This window comes from Cucurbita pepo, chromosome 13, assembly GCF_057944985.1.
Source record: "Cucurbita pepo subsp. pepo isolate OVF chromosome 13, ASM5794498v1, whole genome shotgun sequence".
NCBI lineage: Eukaryota > Viridiplantae > Streptophyta > Magnoliopsida > Cucurbitales > Cucurbitaceae > Cucurbita > Cucurbita pepo.
Genome location: NC_141810.1, coordinates 10,060,291 through 10,075,562, shown reverse-complemented (window position 1 = coordinate 10,075,562; position 15,272 = coordinate 10,060,291). Strand labels below are relative to the sequence as shown.

Below are 15,272 nucleotides of genomic sequence, written 5' to 3'. Positions count from 1 at the left end.
AGAAGAAAAAAAAAAAAGGAAAACCAGAGAAAGGGAAGATTTGGAAAGAAGAATTAATTAGAATACAGTAACAAGACAGAGAGGCCAAATAAGCCTGGAGAGATATATAGGAGGCCAAATACTGTAAACAAAATCAAAAGGGAGGAGAGACATGAAGAAATGCAGACAAAAGAAAAAAAATAAATAAAGAGACAAAATCAAAAGGAAAGAAAGAAATGGAGAGAAAAGAAAAAAAGAATAAAGAGGGCAGGACAAAACAGAAGAGTACAAAAAAAATAATAAAGAGAGCAGGACAGAAATAACAGAGAAAATAAATACTAAATCAAAAGACAGAAAAAACAAAACTTAATCGATGGGATTGACCAATAATATGATTAATAAGAATCGATTAAAAAATTGGTGAATAATATGTTTTGAACAAAAATTGAGAGAAAAAGCAGAGTATAGGAAGAATATCAGAAGACAAGAAAGTAGTCACTCGAAATAAAAAAATAGAAAATGAAATCTTATTATAAATAGAATATATATATAATATGTATATATATTTAGATGTATATTATAACGTTCCAAGACTTTATCCATGCAAAGTCTTTAATGCTCGCATGAAGTTTAGCACATGAACCATTGTAAGAGTTAGAGAATTGAACATGAAATTGATGCTATGGATTCATATAGGTTGGGTTGGATACAAAGAGGAAAATCGAACTTTAATTAAGGATAAATTGGTGACACCCGTATAAGCTAACCAGGTAAGTGGTCTTTCTAAAGGATAGGCTAAAAATTGTATGAGTTACGATGATGTATGAACTATGTCGTACGATGCAGTATGTGAGTTATGATGATGTATGAGTTATGATGATGTGTGAGTTACGATACTTGATGATGTGCTCAGTATATATATATTTTGATGAATGTCGTACTTGATATGTTTGATGTACTTTGTGGCAATATGATGAGTATGATGATTGTGTGACGTTTACCTTAATATGATGACGTTTTCCATATTGAGCATGCTATATGATGATGAGTGCCATATTGCATCATGTCGTTAGATCGACATAGGACACAACCCTAAGAGCGTGAAAATGATATTAATATAAATATCCACGAGTATTTGTTACCTAGAGTAACAAAGAGATGAGACTAGAGGGTTGTGTTAGAAGAGACATTATGATGGATTTAGAGGGACCTCATGCATATTGTATGTTCATAAGCATAGGGCTACTTCCCCTAGAGATGATGAGTGCGGACGCGCACCATATGATGAGCGCGAATGCGCACAGGTGCGAATGCACACAGATGAGGGTGTTCATGAGGCGCATAACACTATGGGGTTCTGCTGACCTCCGGACGTCGCTACAGATTAGCTTGATCAGAGGGTCCAGGGGGTGTGCAAGCGCCCTGGGATTCACACTCGCACGTGTGAGTTATGTGTAAGGAAGTACTACACATCCAATTTGTCCGAGACTGGAGGCCACTCCTAAGATGATTAGAGATAGGTCCCTAAATCATGATTGCATGTGTTTGCATTTGCATGGCCCCTATAGTGGGGCCACTTACTGAGTATTCTTTGAAATACTCAGGCCGTGTGCCACATCATTTTTTAGGTAAAGGCAAGGCGCACTTGTACGGAGGATGGCGGCATCGCGAGCAGAGACTGTGGCACGTGCATAGGGAAGATTCATATTTAAATTTCTAGTCTTAAGTTAGAATAGGTTGTTTTGCATTTCATTGTTTTAAATTATTTTGTATTTGTTTTTGTTTTCTCTAAATTTTAGTATTTCATATTTAAACACGTAAGACCATGGCTGTGTTTTCCAGAGAAGAAGTTGTTTTAAACGTTTTTTTGAAGTTTACGTTATCAACTATGTTCATGTAAGAGTTATATTTCCACATTATAGATGAGCATGAGACGTTAGTAGCGACTCTGAGTATGTGAAAATTTAGGGTCGTTACAGTTGGTATCAGAGCTCTAGGTTTTAGATTCTGTAGACTAGCCTACAATGTAGGCTTGGCACGTTCCATGGTCCCAACGTCGATGCCCCGTCACCGTCAGGTACGCCTTGCACAAGATAAGAGAAGAGAAACGTTTTCAAACTCGCATGCATTTTTATGTTAATGTTACTGAAATTGTTGTTATATTTCACGTATTTATTTAAGAGCATGATGTGATGTGTTGCATGCTGAGTGATTTTGTTTGCAATATGATGTGAACTTAGTAGATGTGATGCATAGCATAATTTCGTAGGTAATGAGCCTTAGACTTAAGAGATGCTATCTTGGTTTCTAGAACCATGCTGCCTAGACCATGCGAAAGAGTAAGACGAGGAAGGGGACGACCTCCTATTAGAGATAGAGGACGACGTGAGGCTGAAGAGAGCCCACCTCGAGAGGGATCAGAGACAGGGTTTGAATTAGAACCCTTATTGTATGTATGGTCGGAAAGCAGCCCTGAGAGGGTAGACGTAGTAACTAAGGATAGAGTAAAGAATGATCAAGCAATAGTATCCAACCAAACTCTAAGCGTAGTCCTAATAGTAGTAAAGATGACCGACTTCAACGTAGTACTAGGCATGGATTGACTAGTTGCAAACCGTGCTAGTATAGACTGTCGCAAAAAAAAAAAATATAATGATATTCTCGCCACCGGTGTGACCTAGCTTTAAATTTAAATGCACAAGTACTAGGACTACCCCAAATGTAGTCTCGATGATGAAAGCAAAGAGATTAGTCCAACAAGGCGGTTGAACTATATTAGTAGGTGTTGTAGACGAAAGAGGAAAAGAAAAGACCCTTGAAAACTTGCCAATAGTAAAGGAGTTCTCAGATGTATTTCTGGACGACCTACCTGGAATACCCCTTCCCGAGCGGTCGACTTCGTCATCGAACTCGAGCTGGGAACTGGGCCTATTTCTAAAGCACCCTATCGCATGGCGCTAGCAGAGTTGAAGGAACTCAAGGCGCAATTACAAGACTTACGGGATAAATGGTTCATTCGACCTAGCATAATCCCCTGGGCTGCGCTAGTGTTTGTTCAGAAGAAAGATGGATCGATGCGTTTGTGCATCGATTACAGAGTGTTAAATAAGAGAACCATAAAGAACAAATACCTCTGCCTAGAATAGAAGACTTATTCGATCAACTCAGAGAGGCAACGATATTTTCTAAGATAGATCTGCGATCAGGTTACCATTAAATAAATAGTAAAGAAAGAGACGTACCTAAGACAGCATTTAGGACAAGGTATGATCGCTACAAGTTTGTGGTAGTGTCATTTGGCCTCACCAATGCTCCAGCTGTGTTAATGGAGTTAATGAACCGAGTGTTCAAGGACTGTCTAGACACTTTTGTGATCGTGCTCATTGATGACATCCTAGTGTACTAAAAAACAAACTTGGTACACCAGGAACACCTCTGAAAAGTCCTAGCCACCCTAAGAGAGAACAAGTTGTATGCCAAGTTCTCAAAGTGTGAATTTTGGTTACGATAAGTCTCTTTCCTAGGATACGTGGCAACAAAGGACGGAGTATCCATAGATCCTACTAAGGTCATAGCGGTCACGAAGTTAGAACACCCAACTTCGGTAACATCAGTATGGAGTTTTTTGGGACTAGCGAGATACTATCGAAGGTTCGTGTAGGACTTCGCTAGAATAGCCCGCCTTTGACACAGCTAACGAGAAAGGCGTACCATTTATATGAAATGATGCTTGTGAGGCAATCTTCCAAAACCTAAAATAGAGATTGATAACCATCCCGGTATTCACGGTTCCCAAGATCTCAGAAGAGTACGTAATCTATAGTGATGCCTTCAAAGAATGGACTAGGATGTGTGTTAATGCAACACGTTAAAGTTGTTGCATACGCGTCCCGTCAACTAAAAGAATACGAAGATAATTACCCTACCCACGATCTGGAGTTGGCCGCTGTAGTGTTCGCGCTGAAAATTTGGTGACACTATCTGTATGGAGAGAAAATTCAAAGTTTAACCGACCACAAGATTTTAAATATTTCTTCACCCAGAAAGAGTTAAATATGAGACAGAGAAGGTGGTTAGAATTGGTGAAGGACTACGATGTAGATATCCAGTACCACCCTGGAAAAGCAAATGTGGTCGCAGACGCTTTGAGTAGAAAGGTGGCCCACTCTTCGGCCCTCATTACGAGGGAAGTAAGGGTACAAAGAGAATTTGAGGGAGCCAACATAGTTGTAGCGACCGAGAGAGTCATGGCACAACTGGCCCGACTTACAGTGCAACCTACACTTAGGCAAAGAATGGTTACCTCCCAACGAGAGGATCCAAACCTACAGAAAGTATTAAGTCAGCTAGCTGAGAGTCTAGTAATGGATTCTCAAAGACCTTAGATGAAGGGCTATTGTATTAGGGACGCCTATATGTCTCGACAATAGAGGAGCTAAGGAAGGAAATACTAACGAAGGTCACAACTCGCCATTTGTCATGCACCAAGGAGATACAAAGATGAATTTAAAACAACACTTTCGATGGAAGAGCATGAAGAGGGATGTGGCCGAGTTTGTGAGCAAGTCCTTAGTTTGTCAACAAGTGAAAGCTCCTAAATAAAAGGCAGCGGGGTTGTTGCAGCCCCTAAGCATACTAGAGTGGAAGTGGGAAAGCATAGCAATGGACTTCATAGTAGGATTACCCAAAACGCTTAAAGGCTATACAATGATCGGGTAGTTGTCGATAGGTTGACCAAGTCGGAACACTTCCTACCTGGGAAAGCTACATATACAGTTGACAATTGGGCAAAGCTGTATGTGAAAGAAGTAGTAAGACTACATGGAGTCCCAGTATCTATAGTGTCGGATCGAGACCCACGCTTTACATCAGCGTTCTAGCTCAAACTTCAAAAAGCGCTGGGTACCCGCCTCGACTTTAGTACCGCCTTTCACCCCTAAACAGATGGACAAACGGAGCGTTTAAACCAAATTCTAGAGGACATGCTACGCGCTTGCATACTAGATTTTAAGGGAAGTTAGGATTCCAAACTCTACCAGATGGAATTCTCGTATAATAACAGCTTCCAAGCAATTATTGGAATGGCACCGTTTGAGGCCCGATACGAAAAATTGTGTAGGTCCCCACTATACTAGGATGAAGTAGGCGAGAGAGAGTTAGTAGGACCCAAGCTGGTTCGACTCACCAATGAGGCTGTCCAGAAAATTCGAGCAAGGATGCGTATCGCTCAAAGTAGACAAAAAAGCTACGCCGATGTAATGCGTAGAAGCCTGGAGTTTGAGATAGGGGACCTACGTTAATTGCAAGAATAAAGCAATCAATGACTTTTCGCAAGCTGACAAGTATTACATAATGATGGAGAAAGCAATAAAGACTTAAGAGAAAGAGATAACCTTTTCTATTTAAAAAAGAAATAACAGAATGATTCACATGACTCAGACGAGTATGCCATAAAGCATATGAAGCACGTAAAGATTTGTTTCTAAGGACTGAAATAAAAGCAGAGTTGCCGCACTCCAGCACATATAGTCCTCCATCTCTTTTACCGGTGGCCACCACCCTTCCTATTTGACGATTCTGGATAGTAATAAGATTATTAATAAATGTAACGGAGAGAGGAAAATCAGACGTTAATTTACTGATGGAAAGAAGATTTTTAGTGAGATGAGGGACAACCAAGACATCTAATAAGTGAATATTTTGAACAGGAGAAAGAGTACCGGTGTGGGTAATGGGTAGGGATGCACCGTTTCCTACGATCACAGAGTCCTTACCCGTATAATTTTTAGACTGATCCAAAATAGATGGGTCGGCAGTCATATGGGCCGAAGCCCCAGTGTCCAGAAACCAATCAGCAACATCGGGTCCAGCAATAGAACATGACGTGTTAAAGGCTTCAGCAAGGTGAGCATGAGAAGAATCAGGTCGAACATACCGTTGGTTGCAGCGGTCAGCATAATGGCCCTCGTTGCGGCATATTTGGCAGTGAGGTGGTCGACGACCCTAACCTGAGTGGGTTCATCCTCAATTGGAAGAGTTGTTTTTGTGGGAATAAGAACGACCTCGCTGGTTGTTAGAGGAACCAAGGTAGCTTCTATGGGTGTGACCACGATTAGTGGATGTGAATGCTGTAGGAGTTGAGTCGGAGGTTTTCTATGTTATGTATTTGTATATAGCACATACCTATACATTTTTTTAAATTTTCATCCTTTTTGTTTTTAAATGTAAAAAATTTACCATATATTCATTCTATATTTTTTTTTTACTTGGAAGGATTTGCATTAAATTTCAAATATCTACTTAATAATAATTATTTATTGATAAAAAAAAATTAGCTAATTTCTATATTAGATAATGACTCCATATTAAATAGTTTCTTAATAAATAAAAAAATATAAAAGAAAATTTTAACAAAAATATCAAAAGAATAAATGGAGATTAATATTGAGTTATACTTACCATATTTGAAGAGATTTCCGCCCATATACAAGTCATGTGAATAAATAACTGATTTAATTAGAGGTTAATCAAATCAATATAGAAATATCATTTAAAACTAAACAAACAATTATTTTGAATTGAACATGTTTTAGACCTAATTTAATTTTTTGGATAGTAAACTTTTTCAATCCAATAAATCCTTATCAAATAATGAATTCGCCTAATCTAACCATAAAATATTCGGTTGATTCGAGTTGTTCGAATAATTTACTAAAAAAACTTAATAAAAATTAATTACTAATATAGAAAACCTTTGTTAATTTGTTTTTAAATACTGATTTATTTTACTTGGTTTGATCGTGTTCTTGGAGTAACTATTTTAACACTCTAATACATATAAAATAATTAAAAAAAAAAAAAAAACAACAACAAAAACAAGATGCCAAATTTAAAATGATCTCACTTATTATGTTTCTTTACACGTTATATTTTCTAAACTGTTTGTTGAGCTAATATTTTTAATCAATCCAACCATTTCATTTACCACCCAAATTTTCACCCTTAAAAAAAAAAGTAATAATAGTAATAGTAATAAATCCCTTTCTTATTTTTTATTCCTAAATTATCCTATAAAATCATTTTTCCCCTTAATCTAAAAATCATAAACTCACCAAGAAAATTAATCATGGAACATCCTCCAAAACCCACAAAAATCAATGTAATTTTTCTTCTTCTTTCTTTTTGAATTTCACTTTTTTTTTCTTTGTTTCATTCTATTGATGGTGTGGGCTTGACTTGTTATTCTACTTTTCATTGGTTTTTCTTTCCGATTACTTAAAATGATTATGAGTTTTTGTTCAAAATCGGGATTGGTTGATTGAAAAACTTTGTTTCTTTCATGTAACCAACACAAAGATGAACTAATAAACCTAACTGTCGTTTTCAACATTATTTTATCGAGAAACAAAAAGAGATTGAATCATCTGTGATTTTGTTCGGCAGGTTACCGCGGTGAGAATCTCAGCCGTGATTGTACTGGCATTGGTGAGCTTAGCCACAATGGACACTATGAATCCACGTCTAAGTTTGAACTCTCTGAAATTTCAGGCCATCAATTGCCGAAAACACTCGGCGTTGCTAACGGAGTTTGGCGGCGTCGGTGACGGAGTAACTTCAAATACTCACGCGTTCCGAAAAGCGATTGAACATCTCAGCACACTCGCGGCAGATGGTGGTGCTCAATTGATCGTGCCGTCGGGGAAATGACTGACTGGAAGTTTTAATCTGACTAGCCATTTCACACTTTTTATCGATAAAGAAGCAAAAATTCTTGCATCCGAGGTTCGACCCATCGAATATTTTATTTTTATAAAGCTAAATTTGGGAGTGGTGATTTGAGTACTTTAATCTATAAGTACTTCAATCCAAAATAAATGAGTCGAATTTGTTCCTCTTAAGTGAAAAATGAATCAGAATGGCCACTTGTGGAAGTTCTCCAATCTTATGGAGGAGGAAGAGATGCTCCCCATGGACGGTACAGCAGCCTCATCTTTGGAACTAATCTCACCGATGTGGTTATCACAGGTGATTATTTTTCTATTACTTTTTCACATTCTATTTTTTTTTTAAATGGTTTGCAAAATTATAATGCTTCTGTGCTATTAGAATTAAATAAAAAAAAATTAAAGTAAATGAAAACATAACAAAAACATTTATAGAAAAATAAAGTTGGGTTGGTCACATGGTGTAGGTAACAACGGTACAATCGATGGGCAGGGATCTTCTTGGTGGGAAAAATTTAAGAAAGGGGAGCTCAAGGTAACACGACCATATGAGATCGAGATCATGTACTCTGATCAAATCCAGATCAAATCTCGGATCTCACTTTGATCAACTCACCTTCTTGGTTTGTCCATCCGATTTATAGCAGGTTTCACTATTTCACTTCAATCCCATTATTCTTATATTTTAGGATTATGCTTGAAAGAAGAAAAAAAAGAAAAAAAAAAAAAGAAAAGAAAAAAAAAAGTTAAAACTTGTAATAATATACCATTCAAATCATTCCAACTAAAATATATATATATATATATATATATATATATATATATATATATATATATATATATATATATATATATATATATATATATTATTATTATGATTTATTTTTAATCTAGTTGGGTTTGGTTGGGTGAAAATGCGATTATCCAAGGGCTTACTATCTTGGCTCCCGTTACCGTACCCAACACCGACGGAATCAATCCAGGTTCCCTTCTTCTTCACCTTTAAAACCTTAGGGTTCATTTCTTTGTCAATCCCTCTCCCTAATTCTCTATTCGATTTATCAGATTCTTGTTCCAACACTCGAATCGAAGACTGCTACATTGTCTCCGGTGACGATTGCATTGCCATCAAGAGCGGATGGGACCAATATGGTATCAAGTTCGGAATGCCGACCGAGGACCTTGTCATTCGCCACCTCACTTGCATATCACCAGATTCTGCAGGTATCGCCCTTGGCAGCGAAATGTCTGGCGGAATTCGCAACGTCAGGATCGAAAACGTCACTGCAATCAATACACAGTCTGCTTTTCAGAATCAAAACCGCTCACGGACGAGGTGGTTTCGTCAAGGACATTTTCGTCCGAAGAATGTTTCTATCCACGATGAAATATGTCTTCTGGATGACTGGAGACTACAAATCGCATGCAGATGACAAGTTTGATCCCTCAGCATTGCCGGTGATTAAGAACATTAATTACAGAGACTTGGTGGTTGAGAATGTTAATATGTCGGCGAATTTGGCAGAGATATCGGGAGATCCATTCACGGATATTTGTATTTCGAATGTGAAGATTGGATTGTCGAAGAAGCCTAAAAAGTTGCAGTGAAACTGTACAAAAGTTGAGGGATTTAGTAGTGATGTGGATCCGCCGCCATGTGCTCCACTGGCTAAGGCAGCGAAAAGTGGTGGATGTGACTTTCCTGAAGATAAGCTGCCAATTGAGAATGTTCAGTTGAAGTCGTGCTCTGTTGAAATTCCTGCCTTCTAGTAGAGACTTTGTTTTTTAAAAAATTCTATAGAATAAATGGTAATGAAAAATTTAATGAAAATATAGATCAAATGTCTTTTCCTTTAAAATTTATAAAACAAAAATAATAATAATAATAATAATAATAATAATAATAATTTTGAAAATAAGTTATTTCAACTCGATTTGTAATATTTAGTAACACTCAAACTCAAAATCATCAAGATAATACTCTAAATTTGAAAAAATAAAATGAAACCTCTTAAATCCAAATATGTATGAATCTACCATGAAGTTTTTATGGTATTAGTACGACATTGTATCAAATTCTGTATAATCTTTTTTATGTTTTTTGTACAACAATTATATGGGGTAGGAATTGAATCTTCTATCTTAAAGAAGAGAGTGCATATCAATTACCGTAAAGTAACACCTAAGTTTGAAAGAATTTAGAGAATAAAAGAACACCTAAGTTTGAAAGAATTTAGAGAATAAAAGATAAGAATGAAGAGAAAGGAACCTAAAAAGGACTAGGAAATTAAGTGATGTTTAAAGAGAAAAAAAGGAAGAAAATATTTTAGAATCAATTAGAAGATTTTATTTTAGTTGTTTTTAGGAAGTGTGGGTCCATTTGCTCCCATGGGTAGAATAGTAAATAAACATCTAATGACCCGCTTAGGATAGTCACCTAAGAGAATACAACTTTTAAATGATAGGTCTCATTCATGATTGCTTGTACGGAGTATTTGTTAAAATACTCAAGCCACATGCTACTTGCTACTTTTATTTTCTACATTTGCAAAGCATCATTGCACAGTTGACGGTGACGTGGCCATTTCATAAACCATGACACATGTATAGAATAGTTGTATTTAATTTCATAGACTATAGTTTAGTATAGGGTATTTATGTTTTATTTTTACTCATGTCTATTTTAATTTTATGTTGTTTTGTTTTAAAGACTTTTTAATAAACATTAAATCCATGGCAATGTTTTATGAATACGTCTCAAATGATTATTTCCGCATAAAATGGTTATATTATGTACATGATAACGATTTTAAGTTAGTACTTGAAAGCCCGTAAAACGGTAAAATTCCAACAAGTTTACAAGGAGTTTGAATGGAAGATGTGATGTGATCAAGCCTGATTTGGTTTTCCTTCTTGGCTTGATGTGCTCTCAGTCCTTGAATATCGAGACCTACACACTACCAACACCATTCAAGAAATGAACCAGCTCTAGAGATGTGCCAAAGTGCTAATAATTTTATGTTGTAGTGTAGTTTTGATAAGTAGTGTGTTGAGTAAGGCATCAATCATTTTTAAGCAATGAACCGGGCTTCGACATTTCTTTGGAATTCATGACCTAGCAAAATGTGGCTCTCATGGGAAATTAGGTGCTCTACTAAAACGTTCTCATATGGTATATGAGTGAGTGTAACGACCCTATATTTCTACTAACCTAAAGTCGTTACCTTCATCATAACATACTTTCTTGTGCGGAAATAAATATTTAAAACTTCATCATAAAACATTTTCATGGACTTACATGCTCAAAAACATCTTTAAAATAACCTAATGAAATATAAAATAAAAAAATAAACATTAAAAGTAAAAACACCCTACATTAAATCAATTAATTGAGCAAATTAATATTTCACATGAAGATCATGGGTGACTCAATCTTGTTCCTCATTGAGTTATGAATTTCGACTCCAAAGGGTTGTCTTTTGATTTGCATGGGTGATAATTACTGTAACGACCCTAATATTTTACCTATTTAATCTAAAGTCATTACTATACTTTGAAATGCGGAATATACATTTAATGGGCCCTATTCATAAATGCGACTCGCACTCGCCTTTTATTACCTCAGAGAAAAAAATGATTACTAAAAATGAATATTTTATTCTACCCTAAGGTTTATTATGCAAATACATTTCATCCTATACTACCTATACTAATGATGCAACCAAATTCAGCCTAGACTACGAAATGGGAAAAAACAACCAACTACCCTATGCATGTGCCATGATCTTGGGGTGTACGATGCCGTCGTCGTTGTCACATGGGTGCCTTGCCCTTATCTGCAAAAGTAAAGTAGCACGAGGCTTGAGTATTTCTAGAATACTCAGTAAGTGACCCCCTATCGAGGTTATGCGACAAACACATGCAATGAAATGATGGGACCTATCGTTTCGTTTCGTTTCATTTCGTTTTCCCTACGGTGTAATCCTAACAGGTAATCGTGGACGTGTACCATATACTCTACACGCAGCCCATACGTGCGAGTATGGGCACACCAGCTAGTTCACACACCGCTGGGCCACTGTCCCTAGCCGGTGGGCATGCTCTGGGGCCTACCGAGACCCGTTAAAACTAAAACCGTCACGGCAGCGCTATGCAGGGCATAACGATTGTTGTCCTGCCATTTGGATGTATACGTCCGTACCCTCGTGATGGGATAGGGGTATCCCCCCAAATGCATGTTCACACAAAATGCATGAGGTCCCACTAGTCCTACAGTCATCATTTAATGAACATAACCCCGTGTCACGTTTTCATGCTTACATGTCATTCTCATTCTCATTTCGTTACATATCATACATATTCCTAGCGGGGTTATATATCATGCAATTTACCATATTTCATGTCATACAATTCATTCAGTTACATTCCAATACTCATACAACAAGCCATAATCGTACAAGGGCCACACATCGTCACATGCATTCATATCACATCAACTAAGCAGCATAAATAACATACATTCACGTTCACATGATTTCGTACTCAAGCACATTAAGCTAGCATACAATTTAATTACACGTGCATAACCACGGGCACGTGCCAACATACAGCAATTAACGCGTAACCTACAACGGGTGAGCCACTTACTTGGTAGGCCTTAGCTGAAGTACTCCCTATAATATAACGTAAGCTCCTATCTCCTCGTGGACGTTCTACACTTCCGTTGGTGGTTGGTTCCTATTGGTTTATGAGTCACTTCCGTTAGTATTTTACAAATAATAATAAATTCCCAACTGGAATTTGTGAAATACGACCTTAAAATGTTCCCTTTTACCTTAAACAGGGTCGAAACCAGGTTCGGGAGGGTCGGAATGGTGTCAAACGGGCTGGAAACAGGTTTCCCGAGCCGAATAAGCCGCCGGAGCCGAGGAGCCGCCGCCGAGCCGATGAAGCCGCCTGAGCCAAGAGGAGCCGCGCTGCAGACGTGCCACGTGGCACAATCCGAGGGACCTGGCCAAATATTGAGTCGAAAGCATAATTTTACAAAATGGAATTCACTTTTTTCAATATAAGGTAAGTTGTTGAATAACCCTTGAGTGTTGATTTCAGAACTTGAAAATGGGATCCCACCTTCTCAATGTTTCGAGAGGGGCGTAGTTTCTAATTAGATCATAAATAAATTATTTATAAGAGAATGGATGTTATTCGGGCAAAAAATGTAATTGTAGTTGTAAAATAAACTTTAACCCAATTATAATTATGAACAACTCACAAATAATTGACTAGCTTGTGATGATTATATATTAATGGAGACGAAGAATTTAATTTTTAATAATAATTTTTGTTATTGGATTTATAATTTAATATTATCTATTGTATGAAAGAGTATAATCTTGAACAATATGTACTTCACTTACTGGAGTAATAATCTATTGATATCCTCATAATACTATTGATATCCCCATTGTAAACAGTTTATAGTAAATGGATAATGTTGAGGGTCTTATCCTCATAATACTATTGATATCCCCATTGTAATTATTAAAAATGATTTATCCAAATTATTCACGTGGGACATGCGAGTTGATTATCATATACATGAGTTTGTATAAGACTCACCACATATATTTAATTTCTCTTTTTAAATCAATTAATTAAAAAAACTAATATTTCGCATGATGATCCAACGTGACTCATCTTAATCCTCATTGAGTTATGAATTTATGTCTGTGAAGGGTTGTCTTTTGATTTGCATGGGTGATAATGGCGTTTTGTATCCAATACAATGTGCCTACAATTTTGAGGTCCTGACCAAACAGGGAGCTCTAAACATAATTTCACAAAATGGATTGCATATAAAGTAAGTTGATGAATAATTCCCTTAAGTGCTGATTTTGGAACTTGAAAAAAAATGGGATCCCACCTTCTCAATGTTTCAAGAGGGGCTTTTGACCTAGTTGTAATTATAAACCCCTCAGAAAAAATTAACTAGTTTGTAATGATGATATTAATGGGCACAACTTATCATATAGTACATTGTAACTCTAGATTTATAATAGGGTATCTTATGGTTAATGAATGAAAATTAATTAATTAAATAGTTTAATTAATCAACTGTTATATTATTAATGGAGGTAGGCGTCCCCTTGCCAACTCATAAGACTTAATTTGAAGTACTTAAATTAATATTTAGTTATAGGGCTCCTACTAGACTCAATTAAAACACATTGACATGATAGAGTTGAGGTTGTGAGATTGGATAACATCCATGTACCCTATAAGCACGGGCCATCATAGATGAGGCACATTCTTATGCCAATGAGGTAGATTCATAGTAGTCCCACTACGATTAAACCTTACTTAGAACTCAATCTGTTTCGAGTATATGGTATCGTGTATGGAAATAAAGTAGAGGTTCTTATCAAGACTTCTGTTTCATAAACCAACTTTAAATGGATTAGGGACAACATGAATACACTATGAGATGGCTACGTGAGGATCCCTCCCTCCCAGATTATGACATGATATTATGATCCGACTTTAGTCATCACCTATTCCTTACTATGTATACATTCGGTCACAATTATACAACCATAATATCCCTAGACCATATATCATGAGCGAAAATGATTTTGTGCTTAACAAGACCTTTGTTTTGTAAACTAGTCCTTGGGTGGACCAAAGACCATATGGATATATTATAAGATGGGAGGAAAGTGTATGGCACGATGTTGTGGTCCTACTTTAAAATTGTCATCTATTATTTAGTATGGATGCACACAGATATTATCAAGATCATAACATCCACAGGCCATCAGTACCACTCAAACGGAGGTCGTGCATCACCATGACATGCATGGATCACTATATGGTCGTGCTTCACCATGGCATGCATGGATCACTATATGGTCGTGCCTCACCCTATGCTTATATATGTATGTATCACACAACACACACGCACATATATAATAGATACATATCTACATGCATAGATACACACATACATATACATATATACGCATCACACATATATATGTATGTAGTTATACATTTTTATAATTTTCATCTTCTTTTATAATTTTAATCTTTTTGTTTTGAATGTGCAAAATGGTTCCATATATGCCCTCTATATTCATTTATTAAAAAAATATTTCCCAAATAATTGTAAAATTTCCAACATATTATCTAATATTAAACAGTCTGATTTTTATAAATACTTTATTATAATTTTATTCAATAACAATCGATATACTTTTTTTATTTTTTTATTTTTTGAAAAATAAAATTGTAGGTCATATTTCACTTCGATTTAAAAATAAATTTTGAAAATTTCTTAAAAAAGAAAAAAATATAAAAGAAAAAATTTAACAAAAATATAAAAAAAAAAATAATAATTTTGAGTTACTCTCTTTCGCTCATATTCAACTCATTAAATTTTAATCAAATCAATATAGAAATATAAAAAACTAAACAAATAAATATTTTGGTTGAATAGGTTCCTAATTTAATTATTTAGATGGTAAAAAATTAGTTAATCATAAAATATTCATATTAGGTTGATTGGAGTTA

General features: G+C 36.0%; 1 pseudogene; it reads left to right on the top strand.

The window, feature by feature from the left end:
* Window positions 1-7,479: 7,479 nt before the first annotated feature.
* Window positions 7,480-9,473, top strand: LOC147789714 (putative polygalacturonase; annotated as a pseudogene).
* Window positions 9,474-15,272: the final 5,799 nt, after the last annotated feature.